This window comes from Mangifera indica, chromosome 4, assembly GCF_011075055.1.
Source record: "Mangifera indica cultivar Alphonso chromosome 4, CATAS_Mindica_2.1, whole genome shotgun sequence".
Lineage (NCBI taxonomy): Eukaryota > Viridiplantae > Streptophyta > Magnoliopsida > Sapindales > Anacardiaceae > Mangifera > Mangifera indica.
In genome coordinates, this window is record NC_058140.1 from 7,062,014 (window position 1) to 7,071,112 (window position 9,099).

Sequence of the window (9,099 nt, forward strand, 5' to 3'; positions counted from 1 at the left end):
GGACGGGAAGATGATGGAAAAACCTTGAAGCTTCTTTTATTTTTTTTGTCTTTTCTCTCTTTATATACATCTTTATCTCTTTCTCTTTATCTCTTTTTCTTTTTCTTTTTCTTTTTGTATTTATATATATATATAGTTATTTATACATATATATATATATATATATATATATATATATATATATATATATATGTATGTATATATATATACATATATATATATATATATACATATATATATATATATATACATATATATATATATATATATATATATACATATATATATATACACATATATATATAGTTATATAAACACACCCATACATATATATATTTAAAATGAGAAATATCTCAAAACAAGGTCAGAAGACATAATTGCCCTTAGAACATACCTGATGGTATTACATATAATATCTCTTTAAGTCAACAATAAATGTGTTCACTGGACTGACCCACCAAAAGGACTCCATATGGATGATTGCTTCAATATCTATGGAATATATATCTTCTTAGTAAATAGAGGTACATGTGATCATTATACTTAAGGTCACCAGACCATCGTGTGCAAGGATCAGTATGGTTTGACACAGTTCAATATAGTCTAGTTAGAGGATTATCAGAAAGGTTGTAATTGACCATATCAAGATCTATACAAAACCTATGATAGCTCAACAGATGGTTCATCACTCCCAAGAATGAGAATTGATATCTCAATTAGGGCCCTCTAACAGATGATAATAGCAAATTAACTCTAGGTCATAGTAAGATTAAGTTTATACTTAATATAATGCTTTTCTAGCCATTGACATATGTCAGTCTATGTAACTCGAGGATCCGTGAAGGTGACACTTCATCTATACCTTAACCTTAAAGAGATATTGTATGATAAAAGGATTGAATTGTATGAGCTACCATATCGCTAAAAAGTTATGAAGTCATATACTGACACTCCACTAATCAAGTGGTCATAATATCTTGCTAGAGTCGCTCTTAGTCTATGTTCCAACGAATGTCAAGTTAAGAGCTTGACATGAATTTAATCACTAGCGATTTAGTAGAGAGGCTATAGGAGACACATCAAAAAGAGTTGATCAAATTTTAGAGGCATAAGATTTTCTAAAATGAATCAAAATTGGATTTGATTTGAATTTTAAATTGAGGGTTTTGAGTCTTAGAAAAGTCTTTAAACCAAAATATATATTTCATGATACTAAGGGACTAAAGTAAAATAATTCTAAGTGGTTAAAATTGTATGTAAAAAAAAGAGGTGGATTAAATTTATCCAATAGTCTAATTTATAATTTCTTATGGGTCATAGATTGAAGTTTAAGTAAAATAAATAAAGTAAAGAAGTAATTATATATATATATATATATATATATATATATATATATATATATATATGTATCTGTGGTGGAGCCCAAGCAGGTGTATGTATGGAACCTCAATTCTCACATGAACAAAAAACACAGGTGGCGTACGTCTTTATTCCCGACGAAAAAGGATGAAAGTGTTGCATGCATATATATTTCCTTCTTACACAAGTCATAATATATGTTTTATGTTAGGCCAAAAGACTTGTACCCACCGAAGGTGTGGTGAAATTCTAAAGTTTCAGCTTTTAATTTTTAAAAATTAAAGTACTTATTTATGAGTGAATTTCTATTAAAAACTCAGTTAGAATTAACTGTATAAACATCATTTAACTAAAAATATTTAAAAAATAAAACTTTATTATATTTTCTTTTTAAATTTTAAAAAACTAATATTTCTTTTGCTTAAAGTTTGAAAAGTGATCATTTACTCTTTTATTTTTTCCTCTTCTCCAGTGACCATTTCTTCTCTGGTAGATAATGACCTTTAGGTGTTAATGGCCATTTTCATAAAGAGAGAGAGGGTCTAATCTGGGAGAGTCACAAAGTCGTTTACCGAGCATCTAATTTGGGAGACAACGAATGGATTGTTGAGCGTCTGATCTGGGAGATGAAGCATTGACTATCTTCATCTAGAGATAGAGTGTCCGATCTGGGAGAAAACAAAGACAATTGTCTTCATCAAATTGCAAAAATATTTGTCTTTGTTGACCAACCCAATCGACCACCCAAGGTTTGTCCGATCGATTGATGAATTGAGACCGCCTGAGCATCTTCGTCAAAAGAGAGAGTTGTCTACCCGAGAAAGTGCAGTCACCAACGCCTAAAGATCGTTGTCTGCTAAATAAGAGTGTTCGCTAGAGAAAAGGAAAAAAACCAAGGCGAAATGGTTACTTTTCAAACTTTGGGTGGGGGAAATGTTAGTTTTTTAAAATTTGGTGAGAAACGTGATAAAGTTTTATTTTGAATATTTTTAGTTAAATGACATTTATACCCCTAACTCTAATTGAGTTTTTTAACAGAAATTCATTTATAGGTGGGTGTTTGGGTTTTTGAAAGTTGGAGGGTAGGATTTTGGGATTTCGCTATACCATAGGTGGGAACAAGTCTTTTGGCCTTTGTGTTATAAACCAAAACTTAGCTAAATGGATTTCTCTTAGTCGTGACTATTCATCAAAAAGTTACAAACTATCCTTACGATTCTAGTAGATTTTTTACCATGGTTTCAACCTCTTATTGATTTGTGCTCCGTGTGGATACCGAGGTTTACGTCTATTTTGGGCTCATAATCTATCTAAATTAATAGAAGTAAAATGAGCCACCTACACAAGTACATTCTATAAAAACCCTATATGTGTTAATAACATGTTTGTAAATTAATTATTATACAAGGTTGATCCAGAAAGGGTTTTTATGATATGTTTGTTTTAATTAAAAATTTTAAACACTATTCCGTTGCCCGAAGGTCGCAAATTTCCTACTAAATCATCACTTAATAATTTAACATAGTTTACATTGTAAATGATACTTAACAAATTGTGTAACAACATGATTTCAAATCATCTTTACAAATTTTAACTAATCTTGATTAATCCAATTACATGCAATCAACATATAAAATTAATCAAAACAATTAGTAGGTATAATTTCATGAATATATGCTAAATGGTGGCTTTAATACCACTGTAGGGTTTTTAGGGTATTGATATGCCACTATAGAGTGGCAGAAGCCTAAGATAGCTAAGAAAGTGAAAAGTTTCGTTGGGTAGGCAAGTTATTACAAGCGGTTTATTGAGGGTCTTCACCAAGTTAACCTGACCACTCATAAAGTTGACTCACAAGGATGTTCCTTTCAAGTAGTTTAATGCTTGTAAGCAGAGTTCTCAAGAGTTAAAGAAGAGATTAACATTATCTCCCGTCTAAGCCTTGCTAATAGAAGGTGAAGAATAGGACCTCTTTACAGATGTCTCACATTGGGGTTGGGAGTAGTTTTTGATGCAGAATGGTAAAGTGATAACTTATGCCTCCTATTAGTTGAAAGATTATGAGACTAAGTAACCAACACATGACCTTGAGTAATATATACATGGAAATTTTCTCTTAAAATATGGTGACATTATTTGTATGGGGTCAAGAGTAATATATACACAGACCACAAAAGCCTTATGTATTTTTTTACCAAGAATGAGCTCAGTATAAGGTAAAGGCAATGGTTGGAGTTAGTGAAAGATTATGAGTGAGAGATTAGATACCACTCGGATAAGGCCAACGCAGTTACAAATGTTATGAGTAGGAAAGTAGTTCTATCACATATTACCACTCACGAAGAGTTACAATAAGAGCTAGTGAAAGAACAGATAAAGGTAATAATAGGCAGTTGACCGACCTACAAATTTAGTCAACCCTTCTAGATGAGATCTATGTGGCGCAAGTATCAGGTGATTGGTGTCTCTAATTAAGGCAAAGAGTCGTCGAGGGTACCAAACCAAATTTTATTGTTGTAGAAGGTATTATGAGATTTAGAGGCTGAGTATGTGTTCTTTGAGATCAGAGTTTGAAGGATTGGATCCTCATTGAGGTATATACTTTCCTTTACACTACCCACTCTAAGAGTGTAAAGATATATCAGAATCTGAGAAGATCTTTCTGGTGGTCAAGTATGAAGAAAGATATAACAAGTTTAGTGACTAGGTGCCTAGTATGTGTAAGGTTTTCAATGCCCTGATAGTCGACAATGCAATGAAGTTTAAATTTTTTTAAAAATAAACAAACTCAAAAACCCTGACCAGGAAACCCATTTTAAACATATATTTATGAACATGCAAAACACTCATAGATTGTTTTAGGTTTATACTTGTGTTGATAACTTCTTCAACCTTCACATGGCAAGAGAAAAAATGTTATCCAACCCTCACATGGTAGTGTCTTAGTATCTACATGGATCACTAACATGACAGAGGAAATCTAGATGAAGAGGTTCCTAGGGCTCTTGACTAGATTTATTTTTCAGGCAAAAGGAGAGAGAACAGAGCAGACAGTTAGGGTTTTCCTATGTTTGTTTGTGTATATATTTTTAACTTACTTTTTATTACACAAAAAACTGCCTTTTATATATGTGCAAGTATTCGAGCATGGCTGAAATTCCAAATGTGCACAACACCTTTAACACATATGCACAATTAGACAAATAAATGTGTAGTCAGCATAATACAAGGCCATTTGCACAGCTGACACACATATTTGTGTCGCCTGACATGGCCAAGCCTTGCATGGCTAGCACACAAATGTGTGCCGATCGACATGGCTTGTTTGCATAGTTGGCACACTAAAGTGTGCCAATCGACATGGTCATGCCTTACATAATTGGCACGTAAATCTAAAGGATATATATATCTATACATAGATATATACTCTTCTCTATTTACCTTATGTTTCCACTTATTAAAATTTATAACTGTTTTTCTTTTTTGAGTAAGTGTATATAAAACCAAAAAGAAAGACCTAGCAAAAGTTGAGGAAACAATTTAAGCTTAGCTTGAAGAATAAGAAAAAAGGCACCAAGCTAGCATAGAACTATACAAGCTAACAATCTAGAAAGCAAACCAAGACCAACCTCTTTCAAAGGACAATCCCCTAGGTGAAGAGGAAAGAAACCAACATAACACTAGAGGAGACTTCTCTTGAAAAATTGTCTGAAATCTTACAAAGATAGAGTTCAGGAGGAGAAAGAGCAAGAACTCAACCTGCAGCATTCATTAACAGAAGAGCAATCACAAACCAAGGACTGAAACAGGACAATCACGCAGCAACAGAGCCAAAGGAGTTATCGAAATATTTTGATAAATAAGAGGAGAGCATAATCAAATTTCTGGATTCATTAGGGTCCAACAATATCCGAAACTTAGGGAGGTGCGTAAAAGATATAACGCCTCATATCATATGGCAAATAAAGCCATTCACTAAGAGCCACTATGGGTTTCCTAGAATACAAGTCAAGACGAAATCTCTATCGTTGGATCTAGGGCATCAAAAATCACAAACTCGTTCTTTATTTCGTTTCTTACCAATTCTAAAGCCCCTCCTCTGCTTCGACTTCGTTTCACCCAGAATCCTAGGAGAGAGAAAGAGAGCTCGCCCAAGTCACTCTAAAAATGGTCCAGCGGCTAACATAACGCAAGAGGCACAGCTATGCCACCAAATCAAATCAGCATCGTGTTGTTAAAACCCCTGGTAATAATTTCGTGCTCCTTAAGGATATCGTTGTCAATGATGATCTCTATATTACATTCCAAAGTTAAGTGAATTTGTTGTGCATTCGTAGGAGGGAAGTTGATTTACCAGACCACCAAGAAGAGAGCTAGTGGCCCTAAGTGTCCTGTAACTGGCAAGAGAATTCAAGGGGTACTTTTTTTTTAATTGCAGAAAATTAGCAAAATTATGGGAAATTATTGGATGAATACAAGAAACTTACATTTGAGTGTGGAACTTGTTTTTGGATTCACATTCTAGCACATCTTTCTGTTTGAACTGAATTTTCTTATTCCATTACCAATGAATAGATTAGAGTTGTTTTATGATTGCTATTGCTTTTTTCATTATCATTATTGCTCAAAGGCTCAAGTTGCTCGCTGATTTAAAAGTCTAGTTTCCTTGTTAACTTCTTTATATGATGTCTTGTCATAATATTAGTGTACACGCTTAAATTGATACAAAATCATTATAACTAAATGGAAAATTTTAGTCACTGTTATAAAACAGAACATTATTGGATGCGGTTGTACACTACATTTGTTGCTGCTTGATTATGAGCTAAGGCGGCCCTGAGTAGGGGCTTTATTCTGTTTCTAATTTGTTTGATGTACAATTTGGGTGTAATGTGTGATGCTTAGTTAATTTTCAACTGTGATACAATGGTTGCTATGCCTGCAGATTCCTCACTTGAGACCTGCTGAATATAAGAGGTCTAGATTATCTAGAACCAGGAGAACTGTGAACCGGCCTTATGGTGGAGTATTATCTGGAAATGCTGTTAGGGAAAGGTTTGTTCTTGCCTTGCATTTATATTTTTGCCTTTCAAAAGGCTGTTTCACTTCTAATCTCGATTGTTTTACAGGATCATTCGTTCGTTTTTGGTGGAAGAGCAAAAGATTGTGAAGAAGGTATTGAAGATTCAGAAGGCCAAGGAAAAACAAGCGTTGAAGAGTTAAGACTGAGAAGTTTAGTGGATTGCAAGATACTTACAGGGTTATGGTCTGTGATATTGAATGTTGGAAAGTAATATAGGTTTTCCATTTTGGATTTTGATTTTGTTTTGCTTAGATGGTATGAGCAAGATTTTTGTAACCTACCTTGTTGACAAATCCGTTGTGTTACTGTTTTATTTTTTATTTTCATGTTGGTTGATTGACACTTGGAAACTTAATTTTGATGGCTGTTCAACAACAAATTAGTGGTTTTAACTAGTGATGTAATGCTGTATGCATCAATATTAAACTTGAAAGTCTGAAAATCCTCCTTATACCTCAACATCTGAAAGAATTTTCTCCTCCAAGTGAATTCTCAATTGATCATGTTAAGCTTGTGGGACTATGTCCGATTACTCAGTTTTTCCCATATTTTTTCTCGGATATGGATATCTGATTAACTCTTTCATCTGTTATTTGTAGGATCTTAATGGTATGATTTTCTGTTTTTTCGAAGGAGTCATGTATTTCTGTGTCATGGTTTGCATTTATTTTTTTGGGTACTCTTTTCATATTATGGAGGTGATACGTGGCTAGGCAAATAAATATTCATGTTTGCAGGCACGTAAACTTTAACATATTATGCGTGGTTAAGTATAATTCATCTCGCTGTGTGTCTGACTTTCCAACTGTATTTGCTCTTATCAAAACATTGGGCTTGTTTTAAAATATCAGAAGTAGCTATAGCCTTAATATGCTTATTAATACCTTTTACTTATCAAACGGAAAGGAAGTGGTTTTGGATAACAATACATCATGGAGTTATAAAATATGAAAGATGCCTGAAACCCTCTGGTTTACGTCTATTATTATCTTAATTCACAAAGTTTCAAATTTGTGATTACCTGATTTGGCCATAGTTTTAGGACTGACGCTGTCTCAACAATAGCCGGTAAAATTTTAAGCGCCCAGAGAAAGCCTTTAACCGATTAAGGCCGCCACTTTGTTATCGGAGGGAGTCTCCTTGATGGAAGGGCAGCTCGCTAAAGCTTAAACCCGTCAGAAAAAACCTTGGTGCTTGTCAAGGCCATAACTGATGCTAAGAACCTCTTCAAAAGCTCAGTTAAGTGCAAGAATCTGCAGCCACAATGATATCAAGAAATCCTAAAGTCTTACTATTGAAGAAGGGAGATTTTGATGGGAAGTCCTTATCTCTTCTTCAAACACTAGGCAACTCTTCTCAACTCTGCCATGGTTTTCTCTCGCTCCTCGGGATTATAAGATTCGATATGTGCTTTGTATAAGCCGTAAAAAGAACACAACTACAGCAGCATCTAGTCTACCATTCACATGGAAATAAATTTAAACTGCTTCTGATCATAAAAGTTTGCAAAAATGGTGAATCTTGGCTTTTTTACATGGATCCTAAAGGTGCACATAAAATGGTTCAAACCATAAAACCAAATCAAACTGTTTGAAATTCTTGATTTGGTTTGGTTTGAGTGAAAAACAGTTTAATTTAGGATTAGAAAATTATTAAAAAAACTAGTTTGGTTTGTGTTGCACTTTGAACAATTTTAAATCGGAGCATACCATAAATTATTTTTTTAAATCAATAAAACTATGTAGATTATTTTGTGCACATAATTATATATAAACAATAATGTGTTACTATATGATTGTTCTTTTATTTTTAATTTTTAATTATTTAATCATATGATAACACATCATTTTTTGTACATAAAGCTATGCATAAAAATTATATACATAACACTACTCTTTTTAAATATATATACATAGACATGTTTTTTTTTTAAATGAAACATATTTTACATGATTGGTATAAATTTTATTGTATTAAAAATATAAACACTCTCCACTAATATAAACATATATATATTTTTAATTGGATGCTCTAATTGTTCCTATAATTTTGATCCCGATTGTTAGTAAAACCGGTGAAGTGTTAAAACGTTTAAAGTAAAGGTTTAGACTTGAGTTTTTATCATGTTTGTGAAACTTGATTTATCTAGTATAGTGATTGTGAGTTTCAACATTGTGCCTTGAATTTACCTATCCAACAAACATAAAAGAGATCCCCAATTATCTCTCTCTCTCTCTCCATATATATATATATATATATATATATATATATATATATATATATATATATATATATATATATATATTTATTTATTTATTTATTTATTTATATGCAAAAAAATCTATCGTATGAAAACGTATAAACTATACTGAAAAATATAATAATATAAAATGTATTTATGAAATATTTAAAAGATTATATGGTATAATGCAAAGTTTATAATCGTAATCCAACTATTAAAGATATGTCAAACCTAAATATAAAACAAAGAAAGAAAAAGGAAACATATAAATTGTATTGAAAAACATGATAAAATCTCTACATTTCAAAATTAAAATTAGAGGTAGGTGGGAATGTATATATAAAATCTCTACATTTCAACATATAACTTTTGGGACAAGAAAATTATATATTAAAAAATTTGAAGAGTTTATCAA

At 32.3% G+C, this 9,099-nt stretch overlaps 1 pseudogene; it reads left to right on the forward strand.

Moving 5' to 3' along the window:
• The first annotated feature begins 5,308 nt into the window (after positions 1-5,308).
• LOC123213245 lies at positions 5,309-6,901 on the forward strand (annotated as a pseudogene).
• The last annotated feature ends 2,198 nt before the right edge of the window (positions 6,902-9,099 follow it).